Genomic DNA, 17,226 nt, shown 5'->3' on the forward strand with positions numbered 1-17,226 from the left:
TTCCCATATAGGCCATTACAGAGTATTGAGTAGAGTTCCCTGTGCTATACAGTAGGTTCTTTTTTTTTTTAATTAGTTTCTGCTTTATAACAAAGTGAATCAGTCATACATATACATCTGTTCCCACATCCCTTCCCTCTTGCGTCTCCCTCCCTCCCACCCTCCCTATCCCAACCCTCCAGGCGGTCACAAAGCACCGAGCTGATCTCCCTGTGCTATGCGGCTGCTTCCCACTCTCTATCTACCTTACGTTTGGTACTGTATATATGTCCATGCCTCTCTTTCGCTTTGTCACAGCTTACCCTTCCCCCTCCCCATATCCTCAAGTCCATTCTCAAGTAGGTCTGTGTCTTTATTCCTGTGTTACCCCTAGGTTCTTCATGACATTTTTTTTCTTAAATTCCATATATATGTGTTAGCATATGGTATTTGTCTTTCTCTTTCTGAGTTACTTCACTCTGTATGACAGACTCTAGGTCTATCCACCTCATTACAAATAGCTCAGTTTCGTTTCTTTTTATGGCTGAGTAATATTCCATTGTATATATGTGCTACATCTTCTTTATCCATTCATCCGATGATGGACACTTAGGTTGTTTCCATCTCTGGGCTATTGTGAATAGAGCTGCAATGAACATTTTGGTACATGTCTCTTTTTGAATTATGGTTTTCTCAGGGTATATGCCTAGTAGTGGGATTGCTGGGTCATATGGTAGTTCTATTTTTAGTTTTTTAAGGAACCTCCATACTGTTCTCCATAGTGGCTGTACCAATTCACATTCCCACCAGCAGTGCAAGAGTGTTCCCTTTTCTCCACACCCTCTCCAGCATTTATTGTTTCTAGATTTCTTGATGATGGCCATTCTGACTGGTGTGAGATGATATCTCATTGTAGTTTTGATTTGCATTTCTCTAATGATTAATGATGTTGAGCATTCTTTCATGTGTTTGTTGGCAGTCTGTATATCTTCTTTGGAGAAATGCCTATTTAAGTCTTCTGCCCATTTTTGGATTGGGTTGTTTGTTTTTTTGCTATTGAGCTGCATGAGCTGCTTATAAATTTTGGAGATTAATCCTTTGTCAGTTGCTTCATTTGCAAATATTTTCTCCCATTCTGTCTACTCCTCATTTATATTTGTTTATATATAAAATGTTTCTAATTAGTTAAAATAAATAATTATTCTTCACAAACTGTTGTAAATTTGTCCTGTGGCATCATGTATCTCCTAGCATAATTCAAGGAACTCTAAGAGTATGCATAATTTAGTTTGAAACACATGATTCTCCAGGATAGACATGCTCATAAAAAAAAATCAGCTATAATTTGTTTTACAGCATACTATTTCCCTTTTATTTTTCATTATACCATTTGAGATTGCTTCCTGTGAAGTAATTGTATGTATAATCATGATGTATATCTTTGGCAGCCTAATAAGTAGAACAGAAAGGAACAATGAGCATATTTGTTATATAGAGCTTGTTTTATGTTGTCAGTGGTAGCTACTTAAGAAAGATCTGTTGCTTTGACTTGAACTATTAACACATAAAAATATTTGTTAACCTGTCTCCTGGGTAGAAAATTTAAAACAACTTGCAAAAATTAAAATATATCTACGAAATGCAAACATTTTTATTGTTGTATATCATGGTAATAAAAAGGTACTATTTCTTTGCTAATGACTTAGAAATAATGATGATATTTAATAGCCAACCTAGTTGAACTCACATGAAATTAATGTGACTACCCATCTGGTAGATGATAAATCACAATGTTTTATATATATATATATATATATATATATATATATATATATATATATATATATATATATATATATATATATATATATATATATATATATATATATATATATATATATATATATATATATATATATATATATATATATATATATATATATATATATATATATATTTGAAGCAATAAGGAAACCCCCAAAACTCCTAATCAAGATAATCTGGGAACAATTCCAAGAATCCAGAACTTGAATGTGATTATAATTTAGGCAACAGAAAACTAATCAACTTTATTATATACTGTTTGGAAAAAGACTGTGTATGTAAATGGGCAAGAATTATACTAGAAAAGTTATTCTCAAAAGTGGTTGACAACCCCCTGTCTGGCTTCCAGGGATTCCTGATGGGCCAAGAGCTGATACATAATTAAATCTTTTTCTTTTCAGTTCTTATAGATCAATATCATACAATTTCATAAGCTTTATTTTTATATATAAAAGTATGCTTTTTTAGAAATCAGTAGTAAGATTTAGAATATCTGGACCAATTAGCATAGTACTAGAGTTACTGAGTATTCTAATTCAGTATTGTACTAATAAGTTCTTAGAGTACATAATTATAATATTACATGGCCATTATGAAACGCTTGGCAATTGTGCAAAGCCTTCAGGGGAGTCCTTAAAAGTTTTAAGAAGGATGCTTCATTTCTCTGCATCGATCAGTGCTTTCTCATTTTGGTAATGCGGTTCAATTGCTGTTATCATTAGTTTTACATCTGTTTATCATTTTCTTCTTTGGTCATGGTTTTAATGTTATTTTCCTTCTTTCTAATTCCTTGTTATTACTGAGGTTTTTTTGTTTGTTTGTTTTTTTCTTCACAAAAAGTGAGAATGCATGCACCTTTGGATATGTTGACCTAGGAGGGCTGGTCAACAGAGGAGCCTAAAGAGCCACTAAGTTAGCATTGTCCAGAGATTAAATTTGCAGAACATAGTTCCTAGTCAATAGAAAAATTCATTCTGTATTGGAGCAGGGATGATATACTGGGCTTTGTTTTGGCCTATGTAAAATAGTCCTCCATCATATGCACTTCCCTTGGTTGTGATTCCATGTTCACCAAGTAACCCTCTAATTATTCATTTAATTTCCTGGGGTTTCTGAAATTACTTGTGCCTAGTAGAGGCACAAGTATTACAGCAATTGAAAAGGATTGTCTACTGTTATAAATTAATTGACAGTCTGCTTTATAAACATACTTTTCATGTGAATCTGACTCTGCCAGTTTGACAAGGGTCAGATCTTAAGCAGTAGAAAGTCACTAATGGTGCCATTTGCCAAACAGTCATCTAACAATTTCTGTTGATATCTGGACATATTGTTATCTATTATCAACCTATAAGAATTTTCATTTACTATGAACCATGATAAAAGTATGAATGCTAATATAATTTTTAAAAACGTTCTTATGAAAAGAAACCCACCAGTGCAACAATCTTTATATGTTCCCATTGGTATCATTTAGTTTGTGAATTGTTCCTCACACCTACCCCAGCCATTTATCTAACTCTACTCTAGAAATGTTAAATCCTTCCCTAAACTCTAAACCACTTGGAGTTTGTTCTGATTGACTAATATTATTAGAGGTATCTGATAAGGATTTGTTTTATGTTTAGTGTTTTTTCCTTCACCAAGAGTCAGTTGAAAAAGTCAGTGGTTCTGCTTTCTGAAGGCATTCACCAAAATACAATTCTAGCATTATGAGTATAAAAGTATTTTGATATTTCATATGACTTAGAAGCAATAATATTTCATACTGAATCAATATAGTCCTAAAGTTATAAGAATTGACCACTCAGCATGTGCTGACTGACTTCCAGTTTTGACTTTCTTTGACGATGCAATTTCAGAATTTGAAAGTTGTTCACACTCCATTTAACATTATAGCTAAATAGAATTACAATCTTCTTGAAATAAAGCCCTATCAGAGATAAGTTTTTAAATGGAGCAGATATCTCTTGGAGTTATTGATTACATTCTCCTCAGGGATCCATTCCATCTCCCATTTGAGGTCTGTCTTTTATCACTTTGGATAGCATTTTGGAAGAATAAATACACAAATAATAGAAGGGTTATTTTCTGGAATGTGGTGGCATTTGTCATGTTTTAGATTCATATACCATAGCCTCATTCATTTGTCATATTACCCTTTTAAATATGGACTCATCAGCCTTACACCAAAGTTAAAATATCAGCTACACATAAATATCCCAAAGTTCAAAACGGAATTTGGTGGTAGTGATAGGAACTCTAAAGATATTGGTTCTCCTCAGGTCATTCTTCAAATATGTATTCTCCCTTTAACTCTACTGAAAAAGAATCCTCTAAGAGGATGGGGATTTAGTAATTCTAGTCTGTATGAAATTCATTCATTATTTAACCCTCATGATTTATTACCTCAAATCCTTGTTCTCTACTCTTCTTTTACCTTTTATTCACATTGTAAGGCACTCTGGTTCCTTTCCAGGGCATATTTTCTGGCAAAGTATTAAAATACATATATATAGTTTAGTAAAGTGCTGTGTTCTCCCTTCAACTACTCTCCTGGATGATTAATTAGAGGGCCTTCCAAGTTGACAAACTTTGAAAGTTCAAGAAAAAGAGAGAATCACAGAAGCTAGACAGAGAAAGATAAGCAAACTAATGCCAGAAGTTTTGTAAAACCAATAACAACCAAAAAAAAAAAAAAAAAAAAGGAGATTGGTTCAAGATGGTGGAGTAGAAGGACATGTGCTCACACCATCTTGCAAGAGCACCAGAATCACAACTAACTGCTGAACAATCATTGACACGAAGACACTGGAACTCACCAAAAAAGATACCCCATGTCCAAAGACAAAGGAGAAGCCACAGTGAGACGGTAGGAGGGGCCCAATCACAATGAAATCAAATCCCATAACTGCTAGGTGGGTGATTCACAAACTGGAGAACACTTATACCACAGAAGTCCACCCACTGGAGTGAAGGCTCTGAGCCCCACGTCAGGCTTCCGAACCTGGAGGTCCGGCAATGGGAGGAGGAATTAATAGAGAATCAGACTTTGAAGGCTAGCGGGATTTGATTGCAGGACTTCGACAGGACTAAGGGAAAGAGAGACTCCACTCTTGGAGGGCACGCACACAGTAGTGTGTGCATCAGGACCCAGAAGAAGGAGCAGTAACACCATAGGAGACAATGTTACCTTCATTCCCAAGATTGGAGTAGAAGGATTCCTCCATGGTGAATGGTTTGAGTCTAGAGCTAATTACATTGTATTTTAACTGTTCATTTTCCTGTCTCCCCCACACCAAACAGTGTATTCCTTTAGGGCAGGCAATGTGCCTTTTGCCTATGTATTCATGTTGCTTAGAGCAGTGTCTAGCACACTATAAATGCTCAATAAATGTTTACTGAATGAATACTTACATTCTAGAAATGTGTACACAGTTTATTATTTCCCCAGAGTGGATGTTTGGAATCAGCTAAATTCACAGATTCATTTAACAAGTTTTACAGATGGAGATTAATCTCTGAGGGAGTTAGCAACTGGCAAAATTTACATTTGTAATCACTCTATTGAGATTCTGTTGGTGGTAGGGTGGTGGGAGTAGAGGAGATGAACAAAAGTTGTACATTTTATAAGCTTTAAAGTGTGACTTCAGAGAGCTGATAACTCCCTTTTTGGTTGCAGAAATTTAGCAGCATTATATTTCCTGAATGGTTCTCTGAGAAAAAATTGAGTTCCATCTTTGGCCCAAGGTTCACTTAAATAAGAAAATATGTGAAGGAGCAACTAAGATTAAGTCCATATTTTCAGAAGAATGATTTTGACTTCATAAAGTTAGAGACAGATATGGAAAGCTAGATATAGTTTATAGAAAGCTATCAATACTATGCTAACCACAAATAGACAAAAATGAAGAACAATTTTGTGGATTCATTCTAGAACAAGGTTTGTTGAATATCACACAACTGTGCTGATGGAATAGGTCTATTTTTCTAATCCTTGCCTAATTCTGCCCTGGCAGGTTCCAGAGATTGTTGGTTTTAAGAAAGAAATGCAGAAGCTATTGTAACTTTCCTCCTGAGCCACAAACTCTCTGGATCCACAGTCTAATGCAGGTTGTAGTTCAGAATATCTTTCCCTGGCTTTGCTACAGACAAAGACTCTATCCTTTGAACAAAGTTTAATCAGGCTCCTGTGAGTCCTCTTTTTGACAAGACCTCACCCTTGAACTCTGTCCTTGGCCTATTTATTCCAGTATTAGCAAGAATCCTGCTGAGTCAGTTTAATGAAAATCACCCAAGCTAGATATCTGATCAAATTCCTCATCCCCTCACCCTCAATATGTTTTCATACTAGCCTGCCTTCAGCTAAAATCTTGTTATGTCAGTTTAACCAAAGTCCTCCTACCTCAGAGGTTTCCTCTTATTAATTTTCCATCCACTGACTCCCACCTTACTTTTTGGCTATAAATTCCTTCTTGTCCTTGTAGGAGTTGATCTCAATCTCTCTCCTCTACTACAGAAAAACCCACTGTAGTAGCCCCCTCCCGAATAAAAATCTGCCTTACCATCTTTAACAAGTGTCATGAATATTTTTTTATTTAGCACTATCATACCCAATTTTGAGGATTTAGATGGTCAGGCTATTTTATTAAATAAGGTTATAGATCCACAAAGTAAATAACCATTATTCTGTCTACCTAATGAAGCTTTTCTAAATAACTAGTAATAATTAATGATAACTAGGGATTTGTAAGGTAAGAGAACACTACAGAGAAAGGAAGAGCATAGAGCTAGGACACTTAGAACTTTAGAGAGTGACAGGCAATTATGATCACAATACCAGAGGTACAAACAACAGTCAATAAAGAAGAGGGTAAAGTCAGTGTTGGAAATATCCAGGAAGAGGTGGCAGGGAACAAGCTTTTAAGGTTGGATTCCAGTAAGAAATTCCTAGGGTAATTGGCAAAAAATAGAAGGAAGGAAAACACAGGGATTTGAGAATAAGGCAACAGAATCAGTGTACAAATTTAGAGTGGTATCAGTAGCTAGATTGATCGTGAATTCCTGAAATTTTGGTCTAAAACACCTTTCTATTCACCCTGACCAGGAAGTGCATTGGCTCCAAAACCAAGAGAAGAAAGTAGTTAATATTTCTTAGCTGTAAAGTTTAAAATAATTCAGTGACAGGAAGCCCATCATATCATTTTATACCCTCCTCCCCAAGGTACACAAAACAAGGTGGATGACTGATCCCTTTACCCCATGACTCACTGTGGGGGATTGGAAGGTCCGGTGGCCTCCTGGTAGACTTTCCTTAGACCAATGCTTATCTTCTGATTGATGTGCCCTAATACATTTTTCTTCTATGTGGAGCTCCAGATGTCCTGTCCATTGGCTGTTCTCAATGTCATAAGGTCTTTCTTCTCTGAGATAACTCCTAAGGTGTTAGGCTCATCATATGTCTTCTTAGAATGATGTTTGGCATTTCTGATGTTGCCTTCCTCCATGTACAGGTGGCCAATATCCTATATCCATTGACTGCTTCTACAGGATGCTGGTCAGCATCACCAAAATCTCTCTTTCCGAATACTGCTTGTGACTGTCTCCCACCACCTTTCCAGGATAGCCAGTACCAATGCTCCCACTGAACCCTCTAGTGGCAACTATAGAAACATTCAGGTTTTTCAGGGATTAGCTCACTTAAATTAACTCAGTACCCTTTGATTTAGCCCAGGCAATTAAATCTAAGCCAAAGCAGAATGTAAGCCTATTGAATGTTTCCTGGTCTCCCAATGAACTCTCACACCCTCAAATGTAGTTTTTCTGTGGTGTGACAGGGTAAAGTACATTATTTTTTCTCTCAAATTATCTAGTGGATTCGATAACAGGTCCCAAAATATCTCCTCAAAACAAATGACTTAGGTAACTCTAAAAAAGACCTCTCATTTACAGAAGCAAGTGATTTTAAAGCATCAGGTTTTACTTTTGTTTGTTTGTTTTTGTTTTTTTGCGGTACGTGGGCCTCTCACTGTTGTGGCCTCTCCCATTGTGGAGCACAGGCTCCGGACGCACAGGCTCAGCGGCCATGGCTCACGGGCCCAGCCACTCCGTGGCATGTGGGATCTTCCCGGACCGGGGCATGAACCCATGTCCCGTGCATCGGCAAGCTGACTTTCAACCACTGAGCCACCAGGGAAGCCCTAAAGCATCCGTTTTTTAAAGTAAATATGTGAGGTGATAAAGGTGTTAATTCAATTGGGGGGATCTTTTTCACAACGTATACATATATCAAATCATCATGTTGTATACTTTAAATATCTTATAATTTTATTTGTCAACTATACCTCAGTTAAGCCAGAAAAATATCAGTTATTTATTAAAGCACTATTCATTTACTGAAATGCCTCCAATAATAAGTCAGAAAGATCCTCCACATTTTTTTAAATTTTTATTTTATATTGGAGTATGGTTGATTTACAATGTTGTGTTAGTTTCAGGTGTATAGCAAAGTGATTCAGTCATACATATACATATATCCATTCTTTTTCAGATTCTTTTCCCATGTAGGTTATCACAGAATATTGAGCAGAGTTCCCTGTGCTATACAGTAGGTCCTTGTTGATTACCTATTTTATATATAGTAATGTGTATATGTTAATCCCAAACTCCTAATTTATCCCTCACCCCTGCCCCCACCTTTCCCCTTTCGTAAACATAAGTTTGTTTTCAAAGTCTGTGAGTCTGTTTCTGTCTTGTAAATAAGTTCACTTATAGCAAATTTTAAGATTCCATATATAAGTGATATCATATGATATTTATCTTTGTCTGACTTACTTCACTTAATATGGTTGCTGCAAATGGCATTATTTTATTCTTTCTTATGGCTGAGTAATCCTCCACATTTTCAATAGCTACAGCCTCGTATTATGATCACTGATATTAAGAATGGTAATGTTGAAGCCTTTTATAAGCTTCAATATTTAATGAAATATTACTAAGCATGTTAATGCAAAGGAGGTACAGTGAGTTCAACGTAAGCTTGTAGAGTTTTTTTCAATCAGAGAGGGAGAGAAAATGTGGTTGGGATGGTAGAAGAAGGAGCAGTTACTCACAATTGGGGCCAGGGCTGGGGCGATTGGGAAGACTCTGTGGAAGAGGTGATAAGTAAGTTGAGCTTTGCAGATTAAGTCATATTTTCATGGGTGAAGGAAGCAGAGAGAGCATTTGAGGTTGAGTGAACAGCATGAGTAAAGTCACTGGGGGAGTGAAATTTCATGGTGAGTAATTTAATTTAGCTAGGGCCTAAAAACACATGAAGAAAAATATTATCTTAAAGATATAAAGAAAAGTTGGGGCCAGATCACAGAGAATACCCATGGAATAGAATAGAAATCTACCCAACATGACAGATTTTCAAAGAATTGAAATTGCCTCTATTTTCTTTTTCTGAATGCATCTTGATCTCAAGCCCTCACACCTGCTGATAGAAGAAAAGAATATGGACTTAGTCAAAGGCTATCTAAACTTTTAATTTCCAGAACAATCTATTTTATGTAAATATCAAGCCAATTCAATGTGAAGGCTGCCTGTCGGTATATATTTTCTCTTTGGAGGGTTATCTTTCTCTTCTCTTCCTTCTTAGGGCAGTGTCTGGATGCACAGGAAACTGTATGTGTCCTTACAGCATGGGGAAAAACCTCAATTCCCCATGCTGTCTTCTGAGTCTTCTTTGGCCTCTTACCAAAATTCTCCTTATCATGTCTGGTCACTAGTAAGCATTGGATGGTGCCTGCTGAAGTGTTACTTGCCAGAGTTTCCATTCATGAATCTGTACCCTATGCATCCTCCTTGTCCAGACCCCACACCTTTGGCTTTTTCAGGAGTTCTGCTACCTTTCTCTAAGGTGTGTGGGGAATTCTGGATTTCCTGTATATCTCTACACCTTTATTAATGCAACTCCATTACTCGAGAGAAAAAGTACAAGATGGATACCAGTTATTTTGGAGGTAGAGTAAATAATACTTCATGGCTGAGGGAGAGGTTGAAGTTGATTTTGAGCCTCTTTTACTAGAATAACTAGGATGATGCTATTGCCATGATCTGAGTTAGGAAACACAGTTTAGGAACAGGTAATGGAGTAGGGAAAGTGATACTGGATTGGACATGGTATGGTTTTTCAGCCAGTAGAAAAAGCATGAGGAGTTACAAAGCAATCACTTGGAAATTAAACTGTGGAATTTGGGGGCAAGATTGAGGCTGGAGATACAGATTTGAGAGTCAGCAATGCTAGGATATTAAAATTATAGAAGTAGATCATGTTGTCAGAAAGAGAATATGGGCCAAGCAGAACACAGAACCAAGCAATAATAGAATTTTGAGAGATGCTTAAATTTAAAGAGTGAAAGTAGGGTAAAGAGGATCCAGTTAAAGAGACTGAGGGAAAATTTAAATTAGAAGGAGAAACAGGAGATAAGAGTGCCACACAAAGCTTAAAAAGGAGACAGACAAGGAGAAACCACAAAAGACAATTAATAATGGCTATTACTGATCTTTGAGAAGGTTGTTTCATTGGCATGGCATCAAGATGTAAGTAAATGGTTTTGAAAGGTAACTAGTGAGAGAGAGCTTCTTTGCAAGAAGGAAAACTGGAAGGGGAAAAATAAAGAGAAGTAAAGTTAAGGGAACTTACTTTTTGTTAGGGTGGAAAAGACTTGAGCTGCTTGAAAGTACTTGTAGGTAGAGGGTAAGCTTGCATGGAATGTGAAAATTGAAGATAGAGGAGAGAAAAAATGGACAACTGATGATGTGAGTTATCAGAGAATACAGTATTAGGATGGGAAAATGAGCACTGGAGAAGAGGTTAGCCTTTTCAAGAAAGAGAGTTCCCTTTTTCTCCCTCTTTGAGACAAGAGCAGAAGAGTTTAGGATCAGGAAGATATGGAAAAATTTTCAACCACAGAAGAGTCAAGGTATCTCAATCCTTAGTTAAGTATAATACATTTTAAAGTCTTTCTGCCTAATCAAAGATTTAGAGTATTCAGTTTATTATCATAGAAGTGGAAGCATATGAGTTGGAGTACTTGATAAGTATATATAGGAAATTTACAGACACATTCCTGTTGGGAAAGACAGTTACTTGTGTGTAGTTTTTTGACCTGTGCAGTCACATAAGAATATTTGTGCCTTTGGCCTGGAACATTTCATTGCAAAGAGATAAAGAGGTCTCAAACCTATGCTGGGCGTATTTCTATGTCTGGGAATATCTTTCCCTGTTTCCTGTTCTGGGCTTGATATGAACTTATTTGTTCTCCTTAAGCTCCTGTGTAATATGGTACCTGGCCAACCCACTGCTGTATCTGTTCTTTAAGGTGAGGGACAGGGTCCTTCCTTTTCAAGACAAAAGTAGTTTGTGTAAACCATCTCCCTTTGGCTGTGGGGTGAGACCCACTGGACAGGGGAGACCAACACTCACTATAGAAGTTGATCTTGCTCTGGCACTTCTCTATGTGAGTGAAGCATTGTTCCATCCAGTGCCCATGGCATTCATGTCTGTCTTGATGACCCTGACACCTGCACACCATGCAGTGGGTTGACATCCTGGGACTGCTGCTCCTGGTGGTAGGCAACAGGTGTCACTTGCTTGACAATTCCAGCCTGGTCAGTCTTTTAAAAAGAAAGTGACTTATCAACGCTTGCTGTATATGATAATGTTTCCCTGAGAGCCAGACACATTTTGGGACCTTGCTACAGTCTTCTTGGTCCAGATTTTTAGCTGAAATTGCATTTCCCGAGATCAATTTCTTTTATGGGTTACTCTGGTGATATGCGACATCTCTGAAATAATAGAAATGAATGTTTCCCTTTGAAAAGAATAACGTGTTACTCGTACCAAGACTTATGGTGTAAGATACTGGAGTGCACCGATGAAGTTCTAAATCAACATTGATAGAGCTTCACTCATGCTGAAAAGTTATCTTTGCAGTCATTGAGAGGTTGTGTGTGTATTGGTGGGAGGAATAAAGAGAGGGAGGGGAAATATTACTATAATCTAGGGTTGTGTATGTCAAAAGATTTAACATGTTCTTTTTTTCTGTACTTTCTGGGGTTTGTTGGTTAAACCCACAAATAGCCTCCATTTCTAGATTGGTCATTATTGTTAGACAATAGACTATGTAGATGTGCATACATTAACTCATTTTCTCCTCAAATAACACTGCAAGGTAAGCATTATCTTCCTGAGGTTTACAGTGGTTAGGTAACTTGCCTAAGGTCACAGACTGGTAAGGAATAGTCAAGTTTTGAATACAAATCTATGTGACTTCAAAGTTTATGCTCTTATCCAATATTCTATCCCATTCTTTCTAAGGCCTCATTAATCATCATAATTACCTTGAAAGCTTTAGAAATGAAGATTCTCACATAAACCAAGTATGAGAACTTCTGTGCTATATTAAGGAGGAAAGAAAGACCAGCACTATACACCATCCTACTGCCACCTCCTCATCACCACACAACACCACAAAATAACAACATCAAACAAAGAAATCAATTAAATCCTGTGGGTAATGGTTGAAAGTGTAGTCCAAAGAACAGTGATAACATTCTGGGACCTTGTTGTTCTGGTGGAATCCTAGCCAGATTTCTATTTAAAAGATTAATTTTTCTACCATTTGTTGTTGAGAAAATAAAAAAAAGATCCTTCTGCTATATACACGTTGTCAAGATGAGAGCACAAAAACAAGAGAATGAAGACCAATGTTTTAAGTAGGTTTAGACATCCTACTTAATAAGATATGACTGGGCTTCCCTGGTGGCGCAGTGGTTGAGAGTCTGCCTGCCAATGCAGGGGACACGGGTTCGTGCCTCGGTCCGGGAAGGTCCCACATGCTGCAGAGCGGCTGGGCCTGTGAGCCATGGCCATTGAGCCTGTGCGTCCAGAGCCTGTGCTCCACAACGGGAGAGGCCACAACAGTGAGAGGCCCGTGTACAGCAAAAAATAATAAAAATAATTTTTAAAAAAAGATATGACTAAGAATTTAAGAATGTCTGTGTTAAGACCTTGGATGGTGTTACAGTTGCTAGAATAGCATGGTTTTCGTAGGTTCTTATAACTTCAGAAAGCCCAATTCATTCTGTTGAAATAGTACTTTCTCTTCTCATTAAATTCTCCTTGAAACTATTCTGTGAAACATAAACTACAACTTCCTATTCAAAAGTTAGTACTACTCTCTTAGCTCCATTGAGCTAAAATAGATAGGTTGGTAAGTAGGTAGGTAGGTAGGTAGATAGGTAGATAAATAGATTGATGGATGGATGATAGATCAGTTTTCAACAGAGCAAAGTATTACTGACTTTTGAATAGAAAGTTGTAGTTTAAATTTCACAGAATAACTATATATAGTGTGTGTCTGTGATTTATATATTTTAACATAACCAGAAGTTAAGTGGACTTGTAAATTGTGGCCTCCTCAGACTACTATCATATTAAAATTGAGAGCTGTACCTTGATTTGGTTCTACGTGGCTAGAGACGAAAAGCAATAGGATTCGGCAAAGCGCCTATTAAATGATTAATTTTTTCCCATTCTTTCAAGGTTCTGGATTATAATGTGTATCATATAATTATATAACACCATCATTTGTGCTTGAGGAATCATCTAGTGACTATTTGTCATTTAAAATTTCTTGAGAGAGTCTCTATTAAAGGTGGTTGCCTCACCCACAGAACAACATGGGCATATCTCAGTCTATGATAGGTAAGAGAAGGAAATATTTTTAAACAAGTTATTTAGAAAAAAAGTTCTTGTTATCTCTAACATCATACCAAAGAGTCATTCATTAAATACGTATTTATTGAGATATTACTCTGTTACCGGCACTGTATCAGGAAAACTAGATCTAGGGCTTTTTAATCACCTGGTGCCTAATCACAATCCTTCTGTACTCTTGAATGGCATTTCCACTTTACCATTGTTGGGATTATTGTACCTAAGCCTGAATTTACAGCTAATGCCAGGAAAGAGTCTGTTTTCTCCTTGTTTCAAGCTTGAACTCAATTGCAGAGTGCCTGCAGAAAGAGGAAAGAAGAATTTTCAACCTTTTCTTTATGGTGTAGGAGAGGAATTAGCATAGACTTTCAGAGATGGAAGGTGACCATGAGAAATCTTGTTGCCTTACAAAGTAAGGGTTAAAAAAAGGACGTAAGCACTTTATTCACTCTTATACTCATTTCCAAGGAAAACATTGGATTTTTGTGCTGCTACACATACACTCACAGTTTGCTGTAGCTCTTTGTCTCTTTCCTGAAAAATAAGGAGATTTATGTTTTATTTGACAGACCAGTGTTGTACTTTTTCTATATAAAACTGGAGGTAAATGCTAGTTTTTGGTTTAATTTCTCATCTCAGGAAACAAGATGACTTATTTGACAGCAATGGACTTTGGGAGGGTGAGCAGATGATAAGTAAACTGAAGAATAGACTGGGACATGTAAACCAACCTCTCAGTAGACACATTTCTGTTTTACCTCTGCATGAATCACTGTGGGCAACAACAAAGAAAACACTCAGTTTGAAAAACAAACAACCCAATCCAAAAATGGGCAGAAGACCTAAATAGACATTTCTCCAAAGAAGATATACAGATTGCCAACAAACACATGAAAGAATGCTCAACATCATTAATCATTAGAGAAATGCAAATCAAAACTACAATGAGATATCATCTCACACCAGTCAGAATGGCCATGATTAAAAAATCTACAAACAATAAATGATGGAGAGGGTGTGGAGAAAAGGGAACCTTCTTGCACTCTTGGTGGGAATGTAAATTGATACAGCCGCTATGGAGAACAGTATGGAGGTTCCTTAAAAAACTACAAGTAGAACTACCATATGACCCAGCAATCCCACTACTGGCCATATACCCTGAGAAAACCAGAATTCAAAAAGAGTCATGTACCAAAATGTTCATTGCAGCTCTATTTACAATAGACAGGACATGGAAGCAACGTAAGTGTCCATCAACAGATGGATGGATAAAGAAGATGTGGCACATATATACAATGGAATATTACTCAGCCATAAAAAGAAACGAAATTGAGTTATTTGTAGTGAGGTGGATGGACCTGGAGTCTGTCATACAGAGTGAAGTAAGTCAGAAAGAGAAAAACAAATACCGTATGCTAACACATATATATGGAATCTAAAAACAAAAACAAAAACAAAAAATGGTCATGAAGAACCTAGGGGAAGGATGGGAATAAAGACGCAGACCTACTAGAGAATAGACTTGAGGACACAGGGAGGGGGAAGGGTAAGCTGGCACAAAGTGAGACAGTGGTATGGACCTATACACACTACCAAATGTAAAATAGATAGCTAGTGGGATGCAGCCGCATAGCACAGGGAGATCAGCTCGGTGCTTTGTGACCATCTAGAGGGGTGGGATAGGGAGGGTGGGAGGGAGGGAGATGCAAGAGAGAAGAGTTATGGGGATATATGTATATGTATATGTATAGCTGATTCAGTTTGTTATAAAGCAGAAACTAACACACCACTGTAAAACAATTATACTCCAATAAAGATGTTAAAAAAAAAAGAAAATACTCAATTTGAGGCAGTGATGGAGTAAAATCCCCTAAAGTAAGGCTCCTGAATATCTCTTTTAAAATTCATTTGGAGGCTACTTCATAGCTTTCTTCAAGGTCCTAGTTTGGGAACCATTTAATAGGAAATTCCCTTTAAAATATGTTTGACACTCTCCCATGTGAGAGGAAGAAACAGATACTGGCATTATATTAAATTACTTAATATTGAAAACTACTATAGAAGATCCATATCTGATTTTTCAGAATTTGGCAGTATAAAGCCAGGTATTCTTTTCTGTAACTTCTAATAATTATACTAATAACTACATTAATATTAATAATGATACTGTGAATAGATAATATTTTTTGTCCACTTACTGTGTCAGGCACTGAATGGAATGCTTTACATCCTATGTCTCATTTAATATTTATAAGAACCAAACAAGAAGTTTTTAACTTTGCTTTTACAGATGAGAAAACTGAGGTTCAGAGAATTTCATTTGACAAGGTCATACAGCCAGCCAATAGTATTGACAGGATTTGAATCCAGGTTTTTCTGACTTGAGATTTGTTTTTTAAGTACTGTGTTTTCCTACCTCCTTATAGTTTTATACTATTATGTTAATTCAATATTTCTAAAATTTCCTTCCCCTCCTTATTTTTTATATTTTAAATAATTGCTTCAATCAGAAATCAGGCGAAAGAGAAGTATCATGACTTTCTTTGGAACCAAAGGATGATTATGAGAAATCTATGCCATATACGACTGGCAACATCCTAATACGTACTTGATTTTTGGGGTGTGCAGCCCTGGTTACCACATAATAGTTCCTCCTTATTTTAAAGGCATACAGCCCAGGACTCTAAAATAAATCTCTATAATACCAGCTATGTTAGAGCTTCAAAGAAAAACAGAAGGTATCAAGACCAGAACTATATACCTCAACTCCAAAGTAGAATTAGAAAGTCTTTTACTCTACTTCAGTATAGAAGTGAGGCAACTACCAGTTTTCTTGTTCTACCTGTAACTTTAAATCTTGAGAGTAGTGATCCAACTTTAAGTGACTAAGAGTTTTTCAAACTGTGCCTTTTCAGGATCTGATCTATTCCTACTTTTTTTTTAGCTTCAGACATTATCCTATAAGCATAGTTTCCAAACAGCCTATCTTAAATCTGATTAATTGTCATTTGATAGAGATGTTGATATGGGCTCTAGTGTCTGACCCTACTGTAGACTATATATAAAGTTGCTACCCAAAGAATAAGTCTGGATGTGATTTCTGGAGGACTTCATGAAGATCACCATAGCTATCTGAGTCACATGCTCAATTCTAGAACCAAGCTTATCCTTAGGAAAGTACTCAACATTCATAAGTCAGGTAGATAAAATCGAACTTTCAGCAAACTATGAAGGAAAGCACTCTCTAAGTAGAAGAACAATTTTCTCTGTCAAGGAGAAAAATCAATGGCAATTTTTCATTGTTTTTCAGTTATTGGCATATATCCTAGGATGACATTAGCTAATCATTGGAGACAAAATCCATGAGGGCTAAACTCTTACATGTAGGGTGGAATTATCTATATCAGACTCTCCAGTAATTGGCTAGCATTAGTAACCAGCAGTGTGCTGAACTCTGGACATACAGATTGTAGGAGTTATTTGCATATGGATGTTGGTTAAAACCATGGGTATGAGTGAGACTGCTTATGGACAATGTCTAGAGCAAAGGGGGAAAGCAGAGCAAGTCTATAAGAAAACCCTGTTGGAAAGTAACATTTAATTGATGAACAGGAGAAAAGGTACTAAAGAGATTAGGAAAGAACAATCATGATAGG

Source organism: Hyperoodon ampullatus, assembly GCF_949752795.1.
Source record: "Hyperoodon ampullatus genome assembly, chromosome: X".
Taxonomy (NCBI): domain Eukaryota; kingdom Metazoa; phylum Chordata; class Mammalia; order Artiodactyla; family Ziphiidae; genus Hyperoodon; species Hyperoodon ampullatus.